Genomic DNA, 27,645 nt, shown 5'->3' with positions numbered 1-27,645 from the left:
AGTTAATTTAAACTGTAATATGACTGGTATAACAAAAACCATAGGCTCATGTGCGACATTTCCCTGGACTATTTTTTGGCCTTCCCACAAAAATGACAACATCACTTCAGGATATTTATCAGCAAAAACAGATCTATAATGTTTACAAAGCACTCTTTCCCCTCAAATACTTTATTGGCTGAAATCTGGACAAAAATCTGTTGTGCAGATCTGATCAGCAGATCAGAAGGATTCTGATCCCTGCTTTTCCTTGCCAATCCTGAAGGGGGTCAGGGAATTTCAGAGACATCACCCAAGTTATTCAGCCTTTGAGGTGGGAGGTGTCGCCAAAGTAGGGAGCATTTCAATCACAGTGGAACATAGGAACATAGGCAGTTGCCATATACTGATTCAGACCATTGGTCCATCTAGCTCAGTACCTTCTACACAGACTGGCAGTGGCTTCTCCAAGGTTGCAGGCAGGAATCTCTTCCAGCCCTATCTTGGAGATACCAGGGAGGGAACCTGGAACCTTCTGCATGCAAGTATGCAGGTGCTCTTCTCAGAAAGCCCCCATTCCCTAACGGGAATATTTTAAAGAGCTCACATGTAGTCTTCCATTCAAATGAAACCAGGGTGTACCCCACTTAGCAAAGGGTACAATTTGTGCTTGCTAACACATGACCAGTGCTCATGTTACCTGCCATTAAGGACTTATTGACCACTCCTCCCCGAAAGAATGGCAAAGATGCCCAACAGTTAATCCCAACAGCTATCCCCTGCTTGCACTGAACTTTCCCTCTGTGATCTAACACAAGCTAACAAGGACAGGATGGAGTAGGTTAAAAAAGCCTCAAGACAGCCAATCTTTTGGGAAGCAAACAATAAACAAAATCCTATTCAGCCTCCATTAGGACAACCAGCAACACTCATCCTGACCCCTGGAGCAAGGGCCAACCAAATGCGCCAAATGACATGAGGGTGGGGAGATGCGCAATGGTGCCAATAGCTACATTTCTCCCCACATCCAAGGAGCCCTAGCCTCACCTGTTGGACCCTAGCCTCACATGTCTCTCCACCTCATTTGCCCACCTGCCTCTAGTACATCACTAGAGACAGGTGGGCAAAAGCCTAAGGGAACATGTCACCACAGTGCATGTTTCCCTATTAAATGCAGAGAAATATGTGCATTGATTCACTTTGGAAGTGAAGCATATCAGTTAGATAAGGCTCATTCTGTCTAGAATCACTGACCACAGTCTGAGTTTGTATTAGCTGAAGAAATGAGCAGCAGCAATACATCAATTCTGGTTCTTCAGCCTCTGTCTTTTTGCCTGCTAGCTTTGTTACCAACTCGGCTCTGAAGTTTGATAACGGCCACCCTTCATAACTATGCTTTGCTTAAAGTAGGGGAAATTAGATTTGAATGCATGCAGACCAGTAAACAGCTATGTTAACCTTAAAGTATTTGGGAAAGTTGATCACAATATGGATGAACTGGAAGGAAAAAGAATGTAGACACATGCTTTGAAAACAAAGAAGCTATTCTCATGAGCAGTGAAAACTGGGCTGTAGTGATCAGCCTCCCCTCCCTCTAAAGAGTTAACAGGGAGTGAACCCTTCTCTTGACTGAAAGGCTGGTGAACTCCAGGGCAGCCAATCAGTATACCAGGTGGGTGGGATCCAGAGAGCGGTTCCTGGGTATTCTGGGAACAAGAAAGGTAGTCTTTGTGGGAGAGAAGTTTGTGCAGAAAGGCTGAGTGAGAGGCATGGAGTTTTTGATCCCTCATGGTCAAAGCCAGCTTGGAGGTTTCTCTCATGGAATAACTTCAGATCCTTGAGATACAGGATTTCAGGAAGCTCGATTCTCATCAGGTGTTTTCAAGGGAAAGAGAATACAGCACAGGGAACAGCTTGTTAGTCAGATTTTTGTGTTAGAAACTTATATATCTTTGTGTGCGTGCTTTGCATACTGTTCTATTATAGATTAGTTTTAGGAGAAGCCTAGCCAGGCAGCTCACCAGGGATGATTCAGGATTCCCCTCACCCCACTTATGTGAGCTGCTCTGAGACAAAGGTTTTAATCTGTTTCATGGGCTAGGGAAGCCCAGCCTGGTTTTTGCTGTGCATGAGAACCGCTGGGAATCACGGGGCTCCTCCTCTTAAGCAGATCACCACTTAACACAGGTTTTGGATGTGAGTGCTCCCCAAATCTGAGCTAAGTAATCATGTTTCTGCCACAGCTGCTTGTAGCCGTGGCTGACACACTGGGGGTGGGAGGGGGGCCCCCAGGAATGCACTGTGCACTATGCAGTACATTATTGAGGCTCTGGGGGGTGGGGCAGCATGAGGCAGTGGTTCCCTGCACCTGATGCCCGGGGCAGTGGAGCGAGGTGCAAGAGTGCTGCAGGGAAGCCGCCACTCATCTGGGCAGGCGATCAGCCCATCCAAGGAAGGGTAAGCGATCGTCTGCGGGGAGAGTGGGTCACACCTGCTCTCCACACATACTTCCTTTCGGTGCTTCACACTGCTTGTGTGAAGTGCCTCAAAGAGTTACTTTACTGAGGAGTAATAGGGGCATAGAAGGAGAAAAGGGGGTGTTCAAAGCAAAGATCAGTGCCTAGTAGATCAGCTAAAACAGGGTATTTTCTTAACTCTCAGATTTCATTGTCACTCCCAAAACTGCATTCAATCACATACTGAGTAGATAAAGAAACAAGAATCATTATTGCAATTTTTAGTTTTCAAGAAAATGAACTTTAAAAGTAGCCTAGCAACAGGGTGATGTGACTATCAGCCCATTGGCTGACATGATTATGACATCACTGCTCTGCTTCCTCCAGAATAAGTAGAGTTGTGGTGTCATAATCACATCAACCAATGGGCTGATAATTACATCACCCTGCTGCTAGGCTACTTTTAAAGTTCATTTTCTTGAAAACTAAAAGTTGCAAAAATGATTCTTGTTTGTTTATGTACTGAGTACAGTGATCCCTCACCTATCGCGGGTTTCCCAATCGCAGATGTGAGTATCTGCAACTGGCAGAGGCGTATCTAGGGAAAATAGTGCCTAGGGCAAGCACTGAAATTGTGCCCCCTGTCCAAACATCTGACACCCATCTGATTCTCTGTACATAGTGCCAAACTGAATATGTGTACAGTGACTTATATTATATTAATTTTTTAAAAATTTTTTTAAAAACATTAGAATTTTTTAATTTTTTTTTAAAAAAATTAATTTAAAAAAATTACCTGTAGCTCCTTCGGGGGGCTTCCTAAAGGCTGTGGGGGGGGATCTGCAAAGGTTCCCCCGCCCCTCTCTGGCCTCTAGGGCCTCGCAGGGACCATTTCAGCATGTGCGGTGGCCATATTTTTTAAAAAATATTTTTTTAAAATGGCCACTGAAAACAAAATGGTGACTGTGCATGCTCAAATGGCCTCTGCGAGGCCTGGCATGGCCTAGGGCCTCACAGAGGCCATTTGAGCATGCGCGGTGGCCATTTTGTTTTCAGCAGCCATTTTAATTTTTTTTTTAAATTTTAGAAAAATGGCGCCCCCCTTCAAGTGGCGCCCGGGGCACGTGCCCTGCCTGCCCTGCCCCTAGATACGCCCCTGGCAACTGGGAAACTGTGACCGCCTTGCAAACCACGACCCAAGTATTCACAGTTTGGAGAGGCTTAAAAAAAAAAAAGATTGGTGGGTTTTTTGGCAGGTTTGGGGAGGGTAGCTTCTGGGGGTCAGGGGGTGATTTCCAGGAATTCGGGGGATCTGGGTTTTAAAAAAACTTTTACTGCTGCTGCTGTGTGGCGGAGGAGCAATGGGGATGGTGGTGAGAGATCTGCCTGCCTCCCAAACGGTCGGGCGCTGGAGGCTGGTTGCTGGAGGCAGCAAGAGGTTGGTGCGAGTGCCGACAGGGCAGTGGCAAGAGGCATCTTTAAGCATAAATTAGTAGTTGCTTACCTCCACACTGGCCATGCCTACAAGCTGCTTGGAGCAGCAGCTAATCACCCAGCACTTCCTGTGGTGGGGAATCAGCTCTGCCACTCACCTGCCTTCTGAGGAGCTGATCCATCGCTGGTGGCCAGGTGAGTGGCAAGGCCAATCCCCCACCACAGGGAATGCCAGATGATGCACTGCTGCTTGGAGAAGCTTGCAGGTACAGCCAGAATGGAGGTAAGCACCTACTAATTTGCCTCTTACCACCCCCCTGGCAGCACCCACACTGGCCACTACTGGCAGTGTGGGTAGTTCAGAACTGTCCATATTACTTTGTGCAGAATGTCAGCCTTTGGGATTGAAGCACCATTAATGACTAACATAAGCCTAATTAATTTCAACTGCAGACATGATGTAGAAAATTTCTCAAAGTAGTCCCATTTAAATTAAAAGGAAAAAACCGACACAAATTTCTTCATCATGTCAACATGTCAACCACTGTTACTTAGGACTCTTAACTTTCTTAGAAAATAACTCACTTTGGGCTATGTACAAGCCGAAAGAAGTATCAGAATCAGAATCAAGCTTTATTATGGTCAGAGACCAGCATAAAATTACACATTAAATGAAGGTAATACTGGAGAAATGTTATGTGTTGATAGAGGTAATTGCAAATATGAGGATAACTATTGTGAAAAGGTTAAAATTTAAAATAATTACAATTTAAAAGAAGACAAGCCACTAAAAAGAAACAATAGCTAAAAATGATTTCATATGTGGTAAAAAGCTAGAATTAAAATTAAGAAAGGTTAAAACTATAATGGTTGCCATAAATTGGACTATTACTAAAACTGGTAAAGTTACACGGAATTACACTAAATGGTAAAATACCCTAAAATACGCTAAATGGTGAAGTTACACTGCATTAATCTAATAAAATATTATGCATTGCCATGGTGCAATTAATATGGAGGCGAGTGTTATCAGGACTCAAATTGGGGGAGCCCATCAGCTATCATCTTTCTCTGGATGCCAGTCGCAGTCACACAGAACTTGGCAATGATCTTTGTGGTATGAGGGTTAGAGTCAGATAGCAGCAATTGAATAAAGAAGTGATTTGTTTCCCCCGGAAGCTTGTTCAGCAGTGGAGAAATAAGGGCAGCACGAATGTCTCTGCAGAACAGGCAGTATAGAAGGACATGCTCAGTGGTTTCAATTTGCTCTGAGCCTCAGGGGCATAATTGCTCTGTGTACGGGATGTTTCTGTATTGACCCTCTATTACTGCTGAGGGCAGACCATGGCAGCGGGCCAGAGTGAACACCCTTCTGTGGTTTGGGGCTTCCAAAGAAAGGTATGCTGCCGGAGAGGCCATATATCTAAGCTTCTCACTTATACAAAACTTTGGGGCACTGCTGAGAGCCACTTGACGCTCAGTGTCTGTGATGCGCTGTTTGATGATAGCTTTTGCCTGATCGTATCCCATGTTGATCAGGGACAGAGGGGCAAGGCCCAGGGTAGCTAATTTCATCTCAATTGTCTGAGCCCATATAGAATGATAATCACCATGAAGGGTTAGAGGTGTCAGGGTCTCGACCGGACTTGGCTGCACGCTGTCGACATATAGTGACGAATGTTGTTTTTCAGCAGGGAGTAGCCGACTGACGACGTGATATATAGTGCAAGCCACGAGTGCCATTTGGTGTGGCAATGTACTCCCTCCACTGCAGATATAGTGGGCCCGTAGTGGCTCTCAATGTGAGACTGATGGATAAATGGTTTTAGGAGTAGCATGATAGGAAGATGGTCACTTTCAAATTTAGGAATAACCTCCACTCCCTCCACTATGTCGTGAACTGATAGCCCGGCTAACCCTACAGGATTTACAACCCCATGAAAGTAAACAGAAAGCAGCAACGAAACTGGATGAAGGAAAATAAAAGGCTCGCAAAGAAAACAGTAAATGAATAAAGTCCCCTGAACTGAAACTAGGTACCCCCCTCTAACAATAACCGAGTAATAAGTGGAAGGAAAAGACAAAACAAGGAATGAAACAAGCGAAGGACACAGAACAAGGAATAAAGGGAACAAAGCAGGGAAGTACAGACAAGACAAACTGGAACACGGAAAAGATATAATATGCAAGAGCACACTATAAGCTGCCAGCGAAGTTGCATACAGCAACTCAGCCATGGAGACTGTTGAATATATATGGTTCCATAGAACCAACAACCTATCAGGCTTCCCTGAGTCAGCAGTTTGGCTTTCTTTCTTCTGATCTCCTGCACCTGCGTGAGTCCCACTGAGCCTGTCTCTTGATACGTCGTCTCAATACAGGGGAAATCCCAGGCTCTTCCTCATCAGAAACTAAGTCTGGCAGCTGTTGAGAATCTTCAGCTCCAGATTCTGGTTTCTCTGCCAATTCTTGTTGCTGTGGCTCACTAGCAGGCGAGTCCTCCTGCTCTGATTCTTCTGATTCTGAAGTCTGAGCCATGACACACTAGCGGTAGCAGGCTCCCTGATATAATGAAGTAGTCGATCAGACTCATTCTGGTGCCGGTGAGAAAGGTGAACTTAGCTGGGTGGTCACTTTCAAATGAGCCGTTCAAGACGGAAAGGTCAAGTCTCATGGCCAGTTGGCTCAAGTGGAGACCCGCGTAGTTTGACTTTTGATCCTTAGAGAGGTGGCTAAGAGGGAGTGCATCAGCCCTGGGGCTGGGTGGATAGGCCCTTTGTTGGGAGTATAAGGTGGAGTCATCTGGACCCATCCTAGCACTGAAGTCACCACCTAGCACCACATAGGCATTGGGGTTGGAGTGGATGAGATCTGCTACATAGTTTTCTAGCTCAGTCCACAATGTTCTAAACTGTGTTTTTCTGCGTTGGGGCGGGAGATAGATATTTATCAGCAATTCACATCGATGGCCATTGCATATTGTTTGATTGGTGGGAGCAGTCTGGAGGCTGCGTGTAGAGCTGCAGCAATGAGTACACCCAGACCTCCTTTGCATCTGCCATGACCTGCCCCAGGTAAAGCTCCAATGGTATGTGAGTGGAAGCCATTGAGCAGTAGCTCCCCAGTAGTCCAAGTTTCCTGTATCAGTATACTATTGTGGGAGGCTAAATAGTCAGTGAAGATGCGTGCCAGCCATTGACATTCCATGTTAGGATTGCAATTTTATACTGGTCTGATGAATATCATTGGGCATTTGGTGTTGGACTATCAGCAACTAGGGCGCCCGGTGTCTCTTGCAACATATCGGCCAGGTGATCTGGATCCAGCCCAGGCAGGCTGGAGGGAGAAGCCACCTTGTTCCCCACCTCTGATGGGTTGGCTTGATTGTCCTGTTCACCATTGTCTGGGGCCTTTCATCCAATGTAGTGATGTCTTCTGTAGCATCTGGGATGGTCTGGGGGCCTGGGTCTTGAGAGGCATCTTTAGTGACTTCCACGTTGTCTGGTTGAGCCTCAGTGGATGGGGTTAAGTCAATTCCCTGTTCCAGTTCTGTGGGAGGCACTTCTCCTATGAGGGGTTGTTGTGTTGTCTCTGTATATTGGGTTATTGCTAGGGGGGGACTCCCCTTCCCTCTCCTGAGCTGCCTCCATACCCATTGTCATTTCCACAGCATCCGTAGCAGGGGAGGGCTTTGCAATGCAGGGCTGGGTGCTACGAGGTGTAAGCAGCCTGTATGGGACAAGAAGAGCAGTGACACTGTCAAAGTGTGGGTCTGTAGGCAACATCACTCCTGGACATAAATTCATCCTTTTAGCGGCCTCTGCATTTGCTGTGCTAGGCTGTTTGTTAGGGGAGGGGGGCGCAAGAGGATTGATCACTGTCACTCTCTGTCCCTAAGTCAATGGTGAAGTCAGCTGGATTAACCCTTAAGAGTATTTTGATTGTAGATCTTGACTGAATTTCCATAGGGTCAGTGATATCTAGGTCAGTATCTTTGTCTGAAGTTGGGCTGAGATGACCATCATCATGTCTATCCGGATACAGTCTTTGGAGGAGGGCAGCCAGTTTATTTTTAAGCTGCATCAGGTCATCTTGCTTGCATGTTTGACAGTTAGCCAATTCAGCTGGGTGAGTTGGCATCATCTTATCAGAAGTAGTAGGCTGGGAATGTGACCTTGATGTTGGAATTGACGAGGCGGTGCCATATTTCTTGCATTTGACTTTACCTGAGCAGTTGAATAAGTCTCTAGTGCCAAAATCTTTGAATACAAGCTGAGGAGTAATCTTATATGTTCTCAAAAGGTGTTTAATGTGAAGTAACTGGGTAGGTACTCTGGATGCTTTAAACTCTAAAAGTAATCTTTTGTGATCCAGCTGAGATAGCAGAAAATAGAAGTGTTCAATCTCTGAGGAAGAAACTTGGGAGTTTAAAATTTGGGAAAGCGAGGTAAGAATCCTTGTTTTATTAGTCCATAAAAAGGCATCGCATCTAAGAAAACAAATTAGGATTTGTTTGTGTTGAAGGACTCTTTGCATCCAATAAGGAGTTTCAGTTGCCGAGGAGGAGGGGAGGGCTGTGATGACGTCCTCGGAGTTGTTAACCTTTTGCTGGGACTTAGCTGTGAGTTGGGCAAAAGCCTGAGTTAGAGTCTCTATTTGCCCCCAAAATTAGTTTAGATGCCCTAGAACCAGGAGAAGACGTTCGGTAGCAATCAGGCAAACGTCACTCAGCTGTTATGTGATGACATCTGGCTGTGGACAAGTTGCTTGGTCAGCATTAGTGCTGCATGGGTTTTCTCTTGGAAGGGCCCCTTTTCTCCTTCTTCTGTGTGATGATTTGGGAGTGGGTGGGTTGCTATTAACCTCCCGAGGAGCTGGTCTGTCAGAGGGGGTCGTAGTCAGGGCTGCAAATCTGTTTGAGGTACTTACAGCAAATGAAGTACCCGGCGCTGCCTCGGCTGGGGGGAGGAAGTTTTCGATTCTCAGCTGTTTGGTCTTCCTCTCCTTCCCTGCTCCTTCATCGGGGGGGGGGGATTGCTGGTGGGACTATTTCGCAGTCTTTTGTTCCCCCTGGATGGTGTCAGCCCCTTAGATGGCGTGCCTGGGATGGAGAAATGTCCAGGCTTGGGCAGGAGCTTGGAAGATAGGCTGTTAGTTCATCGCCATCTTGCCCCGCCTCCCCGCCGAAAGAAGTAGAAGAGACCCAGATTGAAATGCTTACTCAGCCAGCAAGCTTACTAGGTCACTCTGGACCACTGAATCTCAAAGAGTAATTTACTTCAAATTGTTATTATGAGGATAAAAATGATGGGGCATGTTTGCTACCATGAATGCCTCAGAATAAAAATTAAACAAACAAAAAAAAGAAAAATATATTAAAAATGAAATGAAAAAAGGGCACTTTCAATGGTAAGAAAAGGAGTAAGTGTTTCTGGCAAGCAATGCCAAAAATGTCATCTGAATCAGATGGATTCTTGCCCAGTATTGCTGCCAAGTATTGTAGTGTGTACTGAGTCTGATTGTAGCACATGTAGAAAGATAGCATTTAAATTGTATTTTCCTCCTTGTCTTTTGCATGCGACAATATCCCAAAGGCAGGGTCAGAACTATTATTTAAACATGATGTGTAACTTCTGCTGAAACATCAAAACTGACATTTATTGGCCTGCATGGGAAACTTTCTATATAACTATAGCTGAAGTCAGCACTATTTTGTTCTTTTCTTAAATAAAGTATGAATGTTTTATGAATTAAAGTGTGTTGGTAGACTCAAATGTTCACAACAAGGTGAAACATTTTGAATGAAATGCTCAATTTATTAACAGCTCTTCTAGGCTTATATCAGATGCCATTCCTGAGTTTGAATCTAAATGCAGCACCACAATCTTCTAACCTTCCTGGTTCAACAATGGAATGAAGTAATTTGAGAGGTTATGGAACCATTTCTTTGAAGATTAAAAGAGATGGAAGATAGCCATTTGTAAAGGAGCCCCTGGTGGCGCAGTGGTAAGACAAGAATAGAACAATATCGGACCTCTGAAAAGTATACAGTGTACTGTGCTTGATTGGCCAGCAAACTCGCCTGACCTGACCCCATAGAGAATCTATGGGGCATTGCCAAGAGAAGGATGAGAGACATGAGACCAAACAATGCAGAATTGCTGAAGGCCGCTAATGAAGCATCCTGGTCTTCCATAATACTTCATCAGTGCCACAGGCTGATAGCATCCATGCCACGCCGCATTGAGGCAGTAATTGCTGCAAAAGGTGCCCAAACCAAGTACTGAATACATATGCATGCTTATACTTTTCAGAGGTCCGATATTGTTCTATTCTTCAATCCTTGTCTTCTTGGTTCCATGTAATATTCTAATTTTCTGAGATTGTGGATTTGGGGTTTTCATGAGCTGTACGCCATGATCATCACAATTATAACAAATTAAGGCTTGACTTATCTCGCTTTGCATGTAATGCATCTGTCTCATATATCAGTTTCACCTTTTAATTTGCATTACTGAAATTAATGGACTTTTGCACGATAGACTAATTTTCCGAGTTTCACCTGTATACCACCCTTCCAAAAATGGCTCAGGGCAGTTTACACAGAGAAATAATACATATATACATAAGATGGATCCCTGTCCCCAGAGGGCTCACAATCTAAAAAGAAACATGATAGACACCAGCAACAGTCACTGGAGGTACTGATAGGGCCAGTTACTCTCCCCCTGCTAAAAAAAGGGAATCACCACACTACAAGGAGCCTCTTTGCCAAGTTAGCAGGGGATCAGGGTTTAACTCTGGAACCATTTTCAGGGTTTTTGCACTTTTTAAATTTTTGCAAATTTAAAGGGTTTTTAAAAAACTGTTAATGTTAGTTTTCAGCACATTTATACTATGCAACTAAATGTGCTTAGATATTTTCACATTCAGGATATTCTTTGAAATAGTAGTACTTCATTTTCAATCTCTGTGGATAGTTTGTCTGCATGATAAAATAATATGTAATGCAATTCGTACTTCTATTTGTTAAAAGATCTGTGCAGTAATGAGATGCCTAACTTCATATAATAAAAAGGAAACTAGATCAAAGAGCTACAGAATATTATAGTCTTAAAATCTTGAGCTTTTACTTCTCACAATGGGATCATTAAAGTTAATGGATTTTGGTGTTACCTGTGGCCCAAGGGTCAAAGTAATGTTCACCTATGTTATCATATGAATGAACGAGTAGAAAACTTATTAGGGTAATACTAATATCTCTGTTCTCCCAGATGTTTTTAGCTGGATGAATCAAGTGCTCTGGGCTGGCTTCCAATATTTGAGCATCACGATGGATAAGGAAGAATGAACCTTAGCTGTAAGAATGGTTTTTGGGATTTTATGACATTAAATTTTTGAACACCTTGAGTTGTAGAAAATATGGATTTTAAGAATTTTGGCAATGAAGAAGAAATTTAGAGTCTAGCAACCAGAAGTCAAACATATGTTGTTGACTACTTGGCTGCTGGTAGCACTGCGAAACAAGTTCTCAATCTAACCTGCTCTAAGTTAAACAAATAGCACACTAAAATATACTGAACAGCACTTTCAGATTATATCTTTATGTTTATTTCTCTAAAATGTACCCGTGGCTAATCCCATGTGTGGCAGCTCTTGTGAGAGTTCAGGGATGGGGGAGAAAACAGCAATGTTGGCTGGCGATGGGAGGGAGGAGGTGGCAGGAGGAAGTGGCAGCTGGCTGGTGGTAGAAGCAGCAGGGAGAGAAGGAGGGGGAAAGAGAAGTGGGGGGAGAAGAGAAGGTGGTGGTGGGGAGAGAAGGCGATGGTGGGGGGCCAGAGAAAGCATGGAACGCCAGAGGTGCCTGAGGAGGAGATGGGCCAAGTGATGGAGCAGGGCAGAGCAGGACGGAACAGGGTGGCTGCCTCATTAAATGCAGCCCCACAAAAAGGGACACACTCCGCTCCCTCCTCAAGGTAAAGCTGCTCCCAACGGTGGCCACAGCAGCTTCCTTTGTTCAGGGGAGGCTCCCAGAGCAACCTCCTCCCCACATGCCCCAAGCAGCCACTCTCCTCTTGTTGCTGATTTCAGGAGGCAATGCGGCCTCGTGAAAGGGCACCTTCTTGGCAGCTCACTGGCTGGCACTGGCAGTGAAGTGCAGCCAAAAAGGATAGGCAGAATTGGAGATGGAGGACTTCCACCTGCAGCCCCCTCCAGAGGGAGCAGAAGTACCAGGACCTGGTTGGAGAAGGCCGTGCATGCTGGAGCTGTTCTCTAGGTGCTGAAGTGGGCTCCCTGTTCCTGCTGTTGGGGGTGCAGTGGAAAGGCATGGAGGTGGCTGAAGACCAGGGGAGGGGCAAGAAGAAGTGTGCGTTGGAGGATATGGAGAGAAGAGACTCCAGGAGGAGAGTGAGAGAGAAAGAGGGGAAGAGAGAAGAAAGGAGAGAGAGAGAGAGAAAAGGGAGGAGAAGAGAGGAAGAAAGAGGGGAAGGGGAAGAGAGGAAGAAAAGGCAAGGGAAGAGAGGAAGGAAGAAGGAAGCGGGGAAGAGAGAGAGAGAAACAAGGGAGGGGAGGAAAGAGAAAGGAGGAGAAAAGGAAAGAGGGAGAGAAACAAAGGGAAGGAGGGAGGGAGGGAGGGAGGAAGGAGAGAGAGAGAGAGAGAGAGAGAGAGAGAGAGAGAGAGAGAGAGAGAGAGAGAGATATCCTTCAGACTGTGTGATTGAGGACAGGGATCAATGTTGGGTCATGTCAGGTGTTAACTGAAATGACAGGCTTCATCGCCCCACAGGTTGTTTGAGGACATCTCCTTCCTCCATTTTTTAGTCATGGTCAACTTAGTAAGATCATTTGACTCACTAACTATTGTATCAGGCAATCAAGAGATCAAAAACTGAATGTTTATGAAATTAATGCACAGAGCAATACAGCAGGGACTGTGGCGGGGGGCAAGGAGACCAATAAAGTACTAGCGTGCAGATGCTCTGCTCAGGTAATGCTAGTATCTATCATTTTGTGTTGGGGTACGTTGTCCTTTCTGCATACACAGAAAGATATGGCCTAAGTCGCACAGGCAGTTACTTGGGTACAATTGTTTTCACACTGGGAAATGTTATCAGGTATTGGGGTATAAATATACTGATGGCAGTTATTTAATGTCCATAGGGATGTGCGAAATGTTTCAGGTACAAAATGTTTAGTACCCAAAACAGCCCGTTTCGGGTGTTTTGTAGACAAAACGAAACACCCATTTTCCAGATCCAAAAGTTTTGTATACAAAACAAAACATCCCTGTTTCAGCTACAAAATGTTTTGTTGTTTCGGACCTCCATTTTTTGGCGATCTCTGAGTCAGTCTCCATTTTGTGTTTGACATCTCCTTGAGTTTCCTGCCCTTCTAGCCTTCTGATAGGTGACCTAAAGCATGGGCTAACCTGCTGACAATTCTCTCCTTGTTCCCCATTGGCTCTTTTGCCTCTTGCCACTCTTTACTGACCCCACATTGGTCAGGGAAAGGTTCGAAAAAGGGGCAAGGGTGGGGGGAGTTCAAGGAGGGGTTTTCAATTCATTCAGCAAGTTAGTAAGAACATAAGAACAGCCCTGCTGGATCAGGCCCAAGGCCCATCTAGTCCAGCATGCCGTTTCGCATAGTGGCCCACCAGATGCCGCTGGAAGCCACAGGCAGGAGTTGAGGGCATGCCCTCTCTCCTGCTGTTACTCCCTCGCAACTGGCACCCAGAGGCACCCTGCCCCCAAGGCTGGAGGTGGCCTACAGCCCTCTGACTAGTAGCCATCAATAGACCTCTCCTCTGTGAAATTATCCAAACCCCTCTTAAAGCCATCTAGGTTGTTGGCTGTGTTGGGGACACCCCCCTGACCCCAACATTAAACCCAGAGCCAGCAGCCCAGAATTATATGGAACGCAGGCCTGTGTCTGATTCCATTTTATAAGAGTTCAATTAAATGCCTGAACTCAAGGTGAACTGACACCCAGATCTCAGGACTGCCTCATGTACTGCTCTGTGAAAGAGGAGGCAATCCAGCATTGTTTTGTGAAATGGGCACTCACAGAAACACAAGGGCTAGGCCTGAGCTAATCAATATGCTAAAATGTAACTCACTATCAGATAATGTCTGTGGAAGAGGCCAGGGGCTGATCTCCCCTTTCCTGTTGCAAGAAGTCTATGTTACACTTTGTCAATGATTGCTCTGCTATACTCAATTGCTCTCTATAGAAATTCAACATAGGTAAATGCAAACAAAGAGACTTTAATTCTTACTTTACTAACACCTTAACACCACATGGGATGAGGCTGGCAAATCTGGGACAAGAGAAGATGCCCATTTGCAGCTCAGAGATGCAGATTGGCTTTGGGCAATGTCCCCTCCTCAAGATAGCAGCTAATAGAAGATGGGATTAAGATTTCCCTGGACTGCCTGAATAATTAAAAAGACATTATCCAGAAGGTAACAGCAAGTTGTCACCTTTTGGGACCCAGGAAAGATGATGGGAGATCAAAGGAAGATACAACTATAAAGAATGAGGCTTACTGGACAGAGGATGGGCAGTCTCTTGTCTACAGGCAGTCTTTGGCCTACAAGCAAGATCTGATCATGAGCAATCCAAAGGTTTGCTGCCCAAGCCGCGGGGCAACAAGCAGGAACTCTGTCCATGGACAGGGACTGTCTGTGACTTCCACTGCGCAGTGAGAAGTCAAGACTTCACCCAGCCATGGTACCTTCACTCTCTGCCTCGCTCTGAGCAAACTGTCTGCTTGACCACCAGAAGCCAGACCACTGCTCCCAAGTTGCTGTTCCCAGCTACAGCCTCTCTCCTTCAGCTGAAAGATTCACCATTCTCAAGCCTCTGATCCTGGTAATACGCGGCCTTCACAAGCCTTGGATCCCTCTTCCCTCCTTCCTACTAATCACTGCTACCCCCTTCCTAAGTCCCCCTCCTCCTTCTTTCTTTGCTTCTCTCTAAATGTTTTATTTAGGATTTGTTAGATTGTTAGATAGCTGTAATTACTGATTGCACACACATATGTTAGTTAGGCACGTTACACTACACTTTGAATCAGAAACATGTGTTTATTTTGTCCTGATGAGCAACTTTTTATAATAAAGCCCATTGAACTTTCTGAGTGTGTCTCTCTCTATCTCTGTTTGCACACCTAGATCCTACATGGTCACTATCTCCAAGAACCAATTCAGTTTGTGTATGATGTGACTTTGCTTCTTTCCCTCTGAGCATGTACAGAGTGCGAAACCAGGTGTAGTTCACAACAGCTGTCACCACATCTCATAGCAGAGAATTCCACAAGTTGATTATGCATTGTGTGAAAAAGTACTTCAGTTTGCTGGTCCTAGATCTCCTGGCAATCAATTTCATGGGATGACCCCTGGTTCCAGTGTTATGGGAGAGGGAGAAGAATTTCTCTCTATCCACTTTCTCCACACCATGCATGATTTTATAGACCTCTATCATGTCTCCCCGCAGTCGTCTTTTTTCTAAACTAAAGAGCCCCAGGTGTTGTAGCCTAGCCTCATAAGAAAGGTGCTCCAGGCCCTTGATCATCTTGGTTGCCCTCTTCTGCACCTTTTCCAGTTCTAAAATGTCCTTTTTTGGATGTGGTGACCACAACTGTACGCAGTACTCCAGGTGTGGCCGCACCATAGTTTTGTATAAGGGCATTATAATATTAGCAGTTTTATTTTCAATCCCCTTCCTGTAATACCGGCCTGTAATATCCCAGATCACCCCTGGATCCCTTCTTGAAAATCGGTGTTACATTTGCTACTTTACAGTCCTCTGGTACAGAACCTGACTGCAGGGATAAGTTATATATTTTAGCAAGGAGGCTGGCAATTTCACATTTGAGTTCTTTGAGGACTCTTGGATGGATGCGATCCAGCCCTGGTGATATGTTAGTTTTCAGTTTTTCCAGAGTTTAGAACATCATCTCTCGTCACTTCTATCTGGCTCAGTTCTTCAGCTGCCATTCCCGAAAAGCCTGGTTCAGGAACAGGTATATGCTCAGTATCCTCTGCTGTGAAGACGGACGCAAAGAACTCATTCAGCTTCTCTGCAACCTCCATATTCTCCTTAATAATCTCTTTCACTCTCTCATTGTCTAATGGTCCAAGTGCTTCCCTGGCAGGTTTCCTGCTTCTTATGTATTTAAAGAAGTTTTTGTTATTCCCCTTGATACTTTTGGCTAAATGTTCCTCAAACTCTTTTTTGCCTCCCTTATTGTCACCTTGCATTTCTTTTGCCAGAGTTTGTGTTCCTTTCTGTTCTCTTCATTTGGACAGGCCTTCCAATTTCAGAAGAAAGTCTTCTTCCCTTTTATGGCTTCCTTGACAGTACCCGTTAGCCATGCTGTCATCTTCCTGGACTTAGTGGTACCTTTCCTCTTTTTGGGTATACAATCTAACTGGGTTTCTAGTATTGTGGTTTTGAGTAAGCTCCATGCACTCTGGAGCAACGTGACTCTCCTGATTTTCCCCTTCAGCTTCCTTTTCACCATACTCCTCATTTTAGAAAAGTTTCCTCTTCTGAAATTAAAAATGTCTGTGTTAGACTTCCTTGGTGATTCTCTCCCTGCATGTATGCTGAATTTGATGGCACTATGGTCACTGTTCCCTAAAGGGTCGATAACACTGACATCACGCACCAGGTCCTGGGTGCCACTCAGAATTAAGTCCAAGGTTGACTTCTCTCTGGTCGGTTCCAAGACCAACTGTTCTAGGGCACAGTCATCTAGCATATCTAGAAATTTGACCTCTTTGTCATGACCTGACTGCGAATTTACCCAGTCTATGTGTGGGTAAATAAAGTCACCCATGATTACAGCCCTGCCTCTCCTTGATGCCTTCCTGATTTCCTGCTGCAACTCCCAGTCACTGTCAGCGTTTTGATCAGGAGAGAGATAGCATGTCCCCAGTAGCATGTTCCATTTCAGGCCTTGTATTGTCACCCACAGGGTTTCTGTGGAGGACTCCAGTCCACCCAAGTTTTTTAGCTTGTTAGATTCTATGCCTTCTTTAACAAACAGTGCTATTCCACCTCCAAGGTGCCCCTCCCTGTCCTTTCTATAGAGTTTATATCCAGGGATAACAGTGTCCAGAGTTTATATCCAGGGATAACAGGCTTCTGGCATTGGCATATAAGCACCTATATGTTGAATCTCTCACCTGATGTACGCTATCTTTCTTTTGACTCTTTGACGAGCTGGCACAGTCTCTCGTCTGCTCTTTATGCGGTACTGCTCTGTCCCCTTCTGTTTTATCTGAATCCTTTGCACCCTCGCACTTTAAAGGATGGCTTTTGCCACACGGGATACTGCCCAGCTCCCATCGGCTGTTCCCCAGGCATCATTTTAAAAGCTGCTCTGCAACCTTTTTTATTTTAAATGCCAGCAGTCTGGTTCCATCTTGGTTCAAGTGTAGCCCATCCCTTTTGTACAGGCCTTGCTTGCCCCAAAATGTATCCCAGTGCCTAACAAATCTAAACCACTCCTCCCGGCACCAACGTCTCTTCCACGCATTGAAACCCCTCAGCTCTGCCTGTCTCACTGTACCTGTGCATGAAACAGGTAGCATTTCTGAGAATGCTACCTTGGGGGTCCTGGACTTCAATATGCTACCTATCAGCCTAAATTTGGCTTCCAGGACCTCCCAACTACATTTCCCCACATCGCTGGTGCCGACATGCACCACAACAGCTGTCTCCTCCCCAGCACTGCCTAAGAGCCTATCTAGATGCTGCGTGATGTCCGCAACCTTCTCACCAGGCAGGCAAGTCACCGTGCAGTCGCAGGTCACAAACCCATCTCTCTATACCTCTAATGATCGAATCACCCACTACAAGGAGGCCCCCACCCCCCAGAAGAGTATCCCCTGTGTGAGAGGATATGGGCTCATCATCCATTCCCTTCTAAAGGAGCATTCCCCTCTTCATCAGACCGATGTCCTCCTTGCCTGAGACCCTCATTCTCCCTGACAGCAGAGGAGCTATCAGCCCTGGAGTGGGATGTCTCTATCATGTCCCTGAAGGTCTCGTCCACATGCCTCTCTGTCTCTCTGAGCTTCTCCAGATTTGCCACCTTGGTTTTAAGGAAACGTAGTCACCATTCTGCCTTTCTGACTCATTGAAGAGAGAGAGAAAGAAAGAAAGAGAGAACTAGTTTGCATTGCATGCCTCAAGTTACCATGATGCCATGCCATTGCCTATGCCTGCCTTGTTGCCAGCCTGAGCCCTGCCTGCCAGCCTGCTATGGCTACTGCATGCCAGGCTGGGAATAGATTCAGGGGCAGAAGAGTGGGTTGGGTGGTAGTGCCCCAGTGGGTGCCTGCCAGGCTGCCACAACCCAGATTCCAAAGGAATTGGGCAAAGGGCTGATTATTTGTGATTTGGTGAAGTTTATGCGTTTTTAAGATTTTCCCCCATAGGGAATAACGGAGGTTTCAGCAGCCCATAACTCCACTAGGGGGGCACTGGGGTGGCCCAGAGCATGTGGTGGTGTAGTGCACATAGAGATTTTCAATAACAAACCATGAATCCACTCTCATATGCTACCTGAGAATGTACACTCAAAACATCTCAGAAACAACAGAACACAGTACCCCATGGGTTAGCATCCCATGGGGGAGGTTGACACCCTATGTGCTCCACATCACCACTAGCTCTGTGCCACCCTGGTGCTCCACATGTGCAGTTATGGAGCTGCTGAAACCTCCATCATTCCCTATGGGGAAGAACCTTAAAGACGCGTTAACTCCATTAAATCTTTAAAAATCAGCCCTCTGCCCAATTCCTTTGAAATAATTCTGGTAGCTTCCTTGCCCCCACTGGGCACTACCACCCACCCTACTCTGCTCTGGGCCACCCCTTTCTCCCCGACATAAAGCTTACTTAAATCTCCATTATTCCCTATGGGGGAAAACTTAAACATCAACAATTCACCAAAAATCAGTCCTTTGCCCAATTCCTCTGAAATTTGGGTGGTAGCTTCCACCCACAGGGCACCACCACCTGCACCCACTAGTTTTGCCCTGGGGCCATTTTTTAAAAGCCAAAATGTTTCAGATTCAGATTGTGCAATTTCAAAGAACAAAATTGGGGTGTTTCAGATTGGTTGGTTTCGAAGAAAGAACAAAATGAGGGTGTTTCGGATGCGGCCAAAAAACAAAACAGAAAAAAAACCAAAATGCACCACCCTAATACACCACTTAATATACATATTCCACTTGAGCCAAGCATACTTTTTAGTACATGCAGCTGCTCATTTATAGAGGAAATGGCCCAAGAATGCCAAAAAATTTTTTTGTTTCTTGCTTCTTAAAGGAAAAACAGTTTGCAATTTTCTATTCATAAAGAGCCAATATCATGTCACTTCCTGCTCTGAAGCTAACATGAACAGATCTATCTTGCAAGCAGTTACTTAATGCAAGTACTCCTTGTACTACTATTTGAATGAGTCCATGTATCATTGTCTTCAATGGGATTTAAGCAGCCTGTGTGCAGTAATGAAGCATGTGGCTTTCTGACTGGAGGACAAGTTCCTGTTCAGTCACATGCCTGCATTTATTTCCATCATCCACCTCCCAGCTGATTATTACTTGGGAAGTGCTAATCACACAAATGTTCAACATTATACTGCTCCTTAATATTAAACACTAGCTAGCACTGGGGAGATGAGGAAGGAAATCACTAACAATGATAAAGCATGGTAATACAATTTCTGCCAACTAGGAAGTTACTAAATGTTTATTTCATCCCAAAGGTATGCTAGATACAACAACATGCAAGTCATAAGACACAGAGACAGTTGAGAATATGAATAGTTTGAAGGGACGGGAGGAATAACTTTGTGTTTATCTGAATATTATTTTTTTAAGCAACACATAAAACAAGTAGCCTGGAAACTGGCTGTGTACATGATAATAGCAAATTCAAGTAATCTGTATATAGTGAGCACCAGAAAGGTGTTCTACATTTTTTTGTTTTGACAGCAGTTTATTTAATTTATGTAGTTTGTCACAGTATCATATTGGAAACAAATTGTGTTTTATGTACTTTCTCTCTACAGTTTGAGATTTTCTACAAATTCCTTATTAAATTTTTATAGAAAATATCCACGTAAAGACCCTCCACTATCATTTAAGTCCAGCATGTGAGAACTGGAACATTTGGTAACAATATGTTGTGTTAATATAAATATTTTTAAATTAATCTCTGGGCTCTATTTACATGGGGGAAATTGTCCTTCAATACAGTATGTATTGTAGCAGATCTTTATGTTACGCCTCCAGCACAGCTTGTTCAAATGTAGATAGCCCAAATTTGTGCCTTGGTTTTTACTGATATAGGACAAACAGAGGAACTGTCCTACCATGGAATGTTGATCATCTGGGTGCATTCACTGTTTCTAGCAGTCCAATAATCTTTGTGATTGTGAAAATGGCATAGACAGAAGGTCTGCTATCGATGTATGTGCTGCTTTGCAAAGCACCCTCTGTGGTCCTATGCTTCCAACACAAATGGTAGGGCTGTCCTGCCTCCAGCCCCCTCATGACCAATCATTACAGCTGATGCTGTAATGGGGATTTCCAGTCTCCAGTCAGCACACTGCATTCTGGGATTGCTCTTTCGCTCCTCAGAGGATCCAACTCCAAGATTCTAAAATAGAGGTTGCAGCTTTAGTATGTGCACACACGCTGAGCTTTCAAAGTCAAACAGGGGCTGTGTCAAGAACAGGGTAGGAATTCTACCCTGCCCCAAATTTGCCCCAGATGCTCATGTGAAAGGCCTTATTGTATAATATGTAACCTGATATGTAATTTGCTTTTCACATTTCCAGACTCTTGCCAAGTAGAACACATAGAAGCTGTTTTCACAAGCAGCCTAGCCTGGCTAGGCTGCTCATGTGGAGTTCCAGGATACAAACGGATCCCCATGCTCCTGCCCAGCCTAACCCCACTCCCAAGCCTGGCTCGTCGCCAAAGAGAAACAGAGACGGGTGCCTAGAGTGCCCATCTGATGGGGGAATCCCCCCAAGATTCCATGTTCATTGTGCCTAGAGGACCGGAAAATGAGTTCCAGCATCTGTTGCTCTGTGCAGCTCCCGACAGAGCTGTGTGGCTGGTGCAACAAAAGGATCCAGATCACTCGTCTGTGGGGGAAGGTGAGTTCAACCAGCCTTCCTTCCCCACCCACCTGGTCATGTGAACGACTTCATGGAGTAACTCTTGTAGCCAGCAATGCTAATTTTGCTTGTTCTTGAGTATGATAAAGTAGGCGCTAATATGAACAGCTTTGCTTCATTATTAAGTAAAGGTATATATTGTCTGGAAATAAGCTGGCTATACTAGAGCAAAAACATTAATAAGAAAGGCAAAACAGAAGGTGTATCAGCATCACCAGCTTTCTGCATAAATTAGGCTGTCCTGTTGTGTCCTGAGGAAAAATTCAGGTCACAAACCACAGTAGTTAGAGAGGGCAAACTCAGGTCACACCAACTTTGGAGATTTAAGAGAAGCCGACAGAATGTTAAGATGACATCAGCCCACTGAAACCATCAGAATGATTATCTAGCAGGGGACCATTTCACACATTATACAGGGCAAACTTACCAGTAGGTCTTTCACTGAGTGAGTCGACCTTGGTTCCCTGATGAGCATATCTGTATCTGCAAACAATATTTGCATTTACTCTTTAATTTTTTGCTGTACACTCATACTGTCTTTGGGATACATCTAAAAAATTAATGAGCGAATATGCCCACAGTGATCAATAAATGTCAGCAGCATAAGTGATTAAATGGTAGTTAAATAGCAGCCTAGAGCGGGCATGAAGGAACAAATCATTATGAAGAACAGATTCAACGCAAAGAAGTCAGGCTGCCTAGAACAGCAGTATTAATGCTTATTAGAATTTGATTATTAAAAATATTTATATACCACTTTAAAAAATAGTTCTCTAAATAGTTTACATAGCAAACTATATCCCTGTTAACTTACCCCCTGTTAACTGAGCAAAGAGGCACATTTTTAGCAGGGGGAGAGCAACTGGCCATATCCATCCCCAGCACAGCATCCCTCCAGTGGCTGTTGTTGGTATGTGCCTTATGTTTCTTTCAGATTGTGAGCTTTTTGGGGACAGGGGCCATTTTATTTATGTATTTTCCTTTGTAAACTGCTTTTTGAACTTTAGTTGAAGAGCGGTATATAAATATTCATAGTAGAAACCACTTAACAGTGCAGCGGTGAAGTAACCTGCCTAGGGAGCAGGAGGAGCAAGGAAAAGTGTTGGTTCAAATCCCCGCTGGTGTTTTCCCCAGAATATGGAAAACTCCTATATCAGGCAACAGCAATATAGGAAGGTGCTTAAAGGCATCATCTCATACATGGGAGATGGCATTGGTAAACCCTTCCGGTATTCTACCAAAAGAAAACCACATAGCTCTGTGGTAACCAGGAGTCAACACCAACTTGACCGCACAACTTTACAACTTAGTAGCAGTAGTAGTAGTAGCAGCAGCAGCAGTAGCAGCAGCAGCAAAAGGAATGATAAAATAACCCCTTTTTCCAAAAGGGCTTACAATATGTAAAAACAAAGTTGTTGGATGGGTTGTGGTTTTTTTTAACACAAAAAGAGACTATTGTATACTACTTTTAAACAACAAAAATTATACTCAAAGTGATCTACATAGCAAAGGAATGACAAGATGGAACCCTTATACTAAAGAGCCAAAAGGTCCCTCAGGGACATATTTCTGGCAGTGAACAGGGGTTTGAAGGGGAAAGGAAGGAGAGTGAAAATTGCATATGCCTCCTCACATGCTGTGAAACTAAAGGGGCTTAATTTTGGATTGAGACTATAAACATTCTTTACAAACACAAATATGAACCTCCTGACATCATTTAGATCAGGTTGTATAAATGTTTAATAAATAAAATATATTAAAATGTTAGATAAGTCTGGTGAAAGTTTTTTTTTTGCAATTCAATACAATGTTAAAAGTCAGCCTTTTTCAGTGAAAAACAGCTTTTTCACCTTTGGTCTGACAGTGTAACCTTCTATCTCTGCCTTACTATTTCTGCCTAGTGCCCTCAATGTGTATTGATTCTGAAGGTTATCATATGTCTCCCACATACAGATATCAGTACCCCTCTAATTTCCTTTTAGCTGAATGTAGCTTTATATGTGTTAGTTTGTCTATCTTTTAAAATTGAAATCTTATGGTTGTGCCATCTCCCAGCAATGAATGCACCACTGAGAGACCTTAAAGGCCAAGTTGAAGACAGATCATCCTGGAGAGAATCTATCTATGTGGTCGCTAAGAGTTGACACTGACTTGATGGCACTTAATCAATAAGTCAATCAAACCTATAAAACTAATATGGTAAATATTTAATTTGAGAAAATATTTTTATGATTATTTTTTTAATTTTTAAATACAAATGTATTAAACTGGATAACAAGCAGAAAAATAAATCATGAAATTAAAAGATGAGATTCATTTTATTGCAAATATTGAATCACTTATGAGTTACTTCTCTTTGTGCTTAGGTGTTAGGTTCTTGCTCAGGTTCAAGGCAACTAAGAGATTTTAGGTTTAGGTTCAGTTCTGGTTCAGAAAAATAATCTCTGAACCATTTTTTTTTTTGCTGATGTTTCATTTGCTTCTCTGCTAAGAACTGTAAACTAAAAATAGTGACTCACAGCTTCTATTCTCTCACAGACTCCCACACAGATTTGTTTTCTTGTGACTGACATTTTGACTCTAACACAAATGCTCTAAGATCTCAATTAAAGCTTTTCCTGGCCACACTGAAATCTTATTCTCATGCTGGTAATTCTTCTTTGTCGTCTTGACACTGTCAATCAACCTCTAAAAGGATCACAGTTCACAGTTTGTGACATACTTTAAACTTGCAGCATATTTTTCCTGGAACCTGCTGGCGTCCCCTCTCTTCTTTTTCTCAGTGGCTGACATTCAGCCTAACAAAGCACCAGTGCTATGAAAAAAGCACAAGTGCTTCTGAAGAGTTCAACTAAATCTGCTCCAGCTTGGGGGGTGTGTGTGTGTGTGTGTGTGTGGATGTGGGTGTGTGAATGCTGACAACACTAGAAGCACTCTGTACCATCCAAATATATATCCCTGTGGATTGTGCAGCATAGAAATTCCCTCTTGCAAATACTAATACTGCATTAGAAGCACTTCACCCATATCACTGGTGCTTTGTTAGTCTGGGCATCAGCCAGTACCTGCAGAATGTTTACTTGATGTTCCATTTATATGCAATCTCATTCTTCAGATGAGGTGTGTGTTGATGGCTTAGAAATGTTTGTCCCACTGCATGAAACCATAAAATACCAGTTCATACATTATGACTTGGCCAGATTTGTGCCAGCAGTAGCTCACAAAAGGTGGTATTTTTGAAGGTGGTATTTTCCTAATGAGCACTGAAATGCAGACAAAATTACTAACAGAAGATGTAATGGCAACTTCCATTAATATGGAATAAAATGATGCAGAAATACCGGCTTCTGGGTTCCCCTCCTATTTTCTGAGTATTTTCCTCTCACATTCCTGATTTTTTCAATGGGCCACTTGCACAATATATTATGTGCTCACATCATGGTCATTGTATAACTTAGTTAGATCAGGAGTCCACAGATTTTGACTTGGTTTACTAGCCATTGCTTAATAACAAACCCACTACTTGTATGGACCCCTCTCTTCCATATGACAGTTTGCAACTGCTGAAATATGTAGTTTTATTCATCTTCCAAATGCTGGAAATATTTTTGCTCTGCTGAGACCTGACTCTCCTCCAACAATTTTCAGGGGGAAAAGAGAAGGGGAAAGGATTATTCCAGGAGCGGTAGGCCAAGGTGCTACTCCTATATTAGGTGTTAGGATTTTTAGAAGAGATATTGGAACAGTAGAGGGATACACTGAAGAATACGACTCTGAAATCCCTGTGTTATGGTGAGTCAGCAGCCATCATGGCTTTCCCTGTCTACTGGAGGCTTTACAGACAGGGCTTCTGCCCCGAATCTTCTTCAGAAGAGAATGTGTGCGTTCACACACCAGCCAAACTTACCCTGAAGTCCCTTCGAGATCCTTGGACCCACTACACACAAAAATCGGGCTTTGTCTTGCAAATTCTAGCTTATCTCAAGGTGTTTCCGGGTTTTAAAAATGCTGGTTTTAAGCTCTTTTTCTGAAAATGCTGGAGCAAATAGGGAGAGGCATTGACATTGAATCATTAGCATGATAAGAAGCATACTCTCTTTAGAAATGCAGATGTAGCTCTTTAGTACCCCCCCCACCAATTATTTAGAAGGAGAACACAGAGGAAAACATGTGAACTTGCATCAAAACAAAACCCAAGCGCAGAGGGGAGGAGCAGCTTCCCTCAATGCCACGAGTGTGATTTGAAGTGGGTTCGTTCAACATTTATCCCACAGTATGAAGCCATGTGCGAATAATTCCCAGGTGGTATATGGTGTAACAATGCTTCAGTTAGCTTAATGCAAAATGAATTCAGGAAAAGCCTGGCTTTGCATCTTTTATGGGAATTCTGGGAGGCAGCTGAATTCTTACTAAAACCTTATCATTCTAAATGTTAGTCTCCCCCCAGATTCGTGGTTCCCAATGTGGGGGCCTCCAGATGTTGCTGAAGCACAACTCTCACCATCCCCCGTTGTAGTTCAGCAACATCTGGAGGCCCCCAGATTGGGAACCACTGCCCTAGATTATTTGGGGCTGATTTAAACCTGTATGGAAAAAGAATTATTTAATTTATTCTAATTCTATCTACCTGACATCAAAGTTGCATTCAGATGAAGGAAATTTGCTCCTACTTCCTCCAACCCTCATTACTTCAAAGTTTCAGATCCTTCAAAGTCTTACTAAGCATATTGCTCCTGAACCTGGAGGTTCAACAGCCAACATGACTAGCAACCATTGATAGATTTCTCAATTTCTCCATTGACTTATCTAATTCCTTTTTTAACCATCATAGCTAGTAGCCATTATGTTTTTAGTAACAAATTCAATAAATTAATTATGCCTTACAGAAGTCTGAAGTCTAATCTTGTAACAATGCATGAGATACATATGGTATAACAATCCATAAGATACATATTGCTAAACAATTGAAAATAAGCTGATAGAAAGGGATATGAAAATATAAGAATATAATCAAATTAAGTATTTAAATGTCATTTGTGCTTTTCATATACTCATTTTAGGCTCAATCTGAAATTGTGCGGTGCTACTTGCTAGTTCTTGATATCAAGGAAAACAAGCCTTGAGGAATGATGTAGAAGTGATACAGCCACTTCACAAACTTGTTTACAGCAAACAGTAGGTTAAAAAAATAGGTCAGTTTGTTCTCTTGTAAGCAAATCCATATATTTTTATGTATTTTACACACATTTTTAGGAAATGGGCTACATTTTGAAGGACTTGTATCAAGAAATTATAAGTCATTCTTTCCATGCTTACAAAACAAATGAAAATTATTGATACTTGCCAGATAAAAATGTTCGGCTAAAACTTCCAATACTCTACACTTTTCAGATGCCATCACACAGTATGCCATGAATTATTCCAGAAACGGCCTTCCCATTCCATAAATCATGGAGTTGATCCTGGCTGCATATTTCCCAATACAGAGTGGTTGCTACTGCTGCTCCTCACATGCCCAGTCTTCCACAACCAATAGCTTGAACTGATTGCCTAAACTTACATTAACTTTCCTCACTGGGGCCATTAATACTGAATGGTATTTTAATTGGAGAAATGTGGATAGGCTATGTGTTTTCCTTGTAGTAAAAATAGCATCCTTCTGTCTTTGCAATGGTCAAATTCCTATCTCCACTACCTGTATATATTCACAAGTAGACTTCACATGGTCACACATCAGTGTGACGAGCTATCAAGCTAGCTAGTTATTTCTCCTTAATTAAAATTCACTGAGGTGAAAATCATTAGCATGGTATGAAAATGGAAAAAAAAAACAAAAACCTTTAGTCTATTGGGCACGGGTAATAAAGTTTTGTTTTTAACTCCATGAGAATTATCTCTGAAGGTCAAGTTGAAGGATAGCTAAGTGGAAAGAAAATAAAACCAATTTGGGGACCTTCCTTTGCTTATTGTTCAGTGCTCCTCTTCTCAGACAGGAGCAGGACCTTTTACTCAAAAATTACTTTTGTGTATATATTTTTACCCTCAAGATTATACTTACAGTGTCTTGAATCAATCTGTAAAACAAGTATGCTTATAAAAATCCAAATCCAAAGTTAAACTTTAAAATAAAATAAGATTAGGAGTCTTTCAGGCCTCTGGGTAATTGAAATTCCAATATGTAACTGGAGTAACTGGCTGATAGCCTGACTAAATTTACTCAAGGAAATCCAATTGAAATTAAAAGAATAAGTTAGGCACGATAAGCAGAAGCATCATGTGACAAATCTTTTCTTGGAATGTTCTACTTTAAACTGTAGGAAGTATATGGTATATTTCCCCATTAAAAACACCATACACAGACAAAAATAGCATGATAGGAAAGTGGCTGGACTGAATGCTTCTTGATATGCTTTTCTTCTAGTTGAGGGGAAACCATTTAAACATGTAGTCTAACACTACCTGATGTCTGAAGTGGTAAAATGGGGAAAGTTTTACTACTTGATTCTGCTAATGGTGGCCGACATTCAGACTAGTTTTGTTCTTGCTGTTTCAGTAGCATAAGGATGCAAC

General features: G+C 43.3%; 1 protein-coding gene across 9 annotated transcripts in view; it reads right to left on the bottom strand.

Annotated features, from left to right (window-relative positions):
* EPHA6 (EPH receptor A6) overlaps nt 1–27,645 on the bottom strand; it is a 750,202-nt gene that overhangs the window by 570,037 nt on the left and 152,520 nt on the right. The gene's annotated exons all lie outside the window — the stretch shown is intronic.

Source organism: Hemicordylus capensis, chromosome 3 (assembly GCF_027244095.1).
Source record: "Hemicordylus capensis ecotype Gifberg chromosome 3, rHemCap1.1.pri, whole genome shotgun sequence".
Taxonomy (NCBI): domain Eukaryota; kingdom Metazoa; phylum Chordata; class Lepidosauria; order Squamata; family Cordylidae; genus Hemicordylus; species Hemicordylus capensis.
This window is presented reverse-complemented; position numbering and strand designations above follow the sequence as displayed.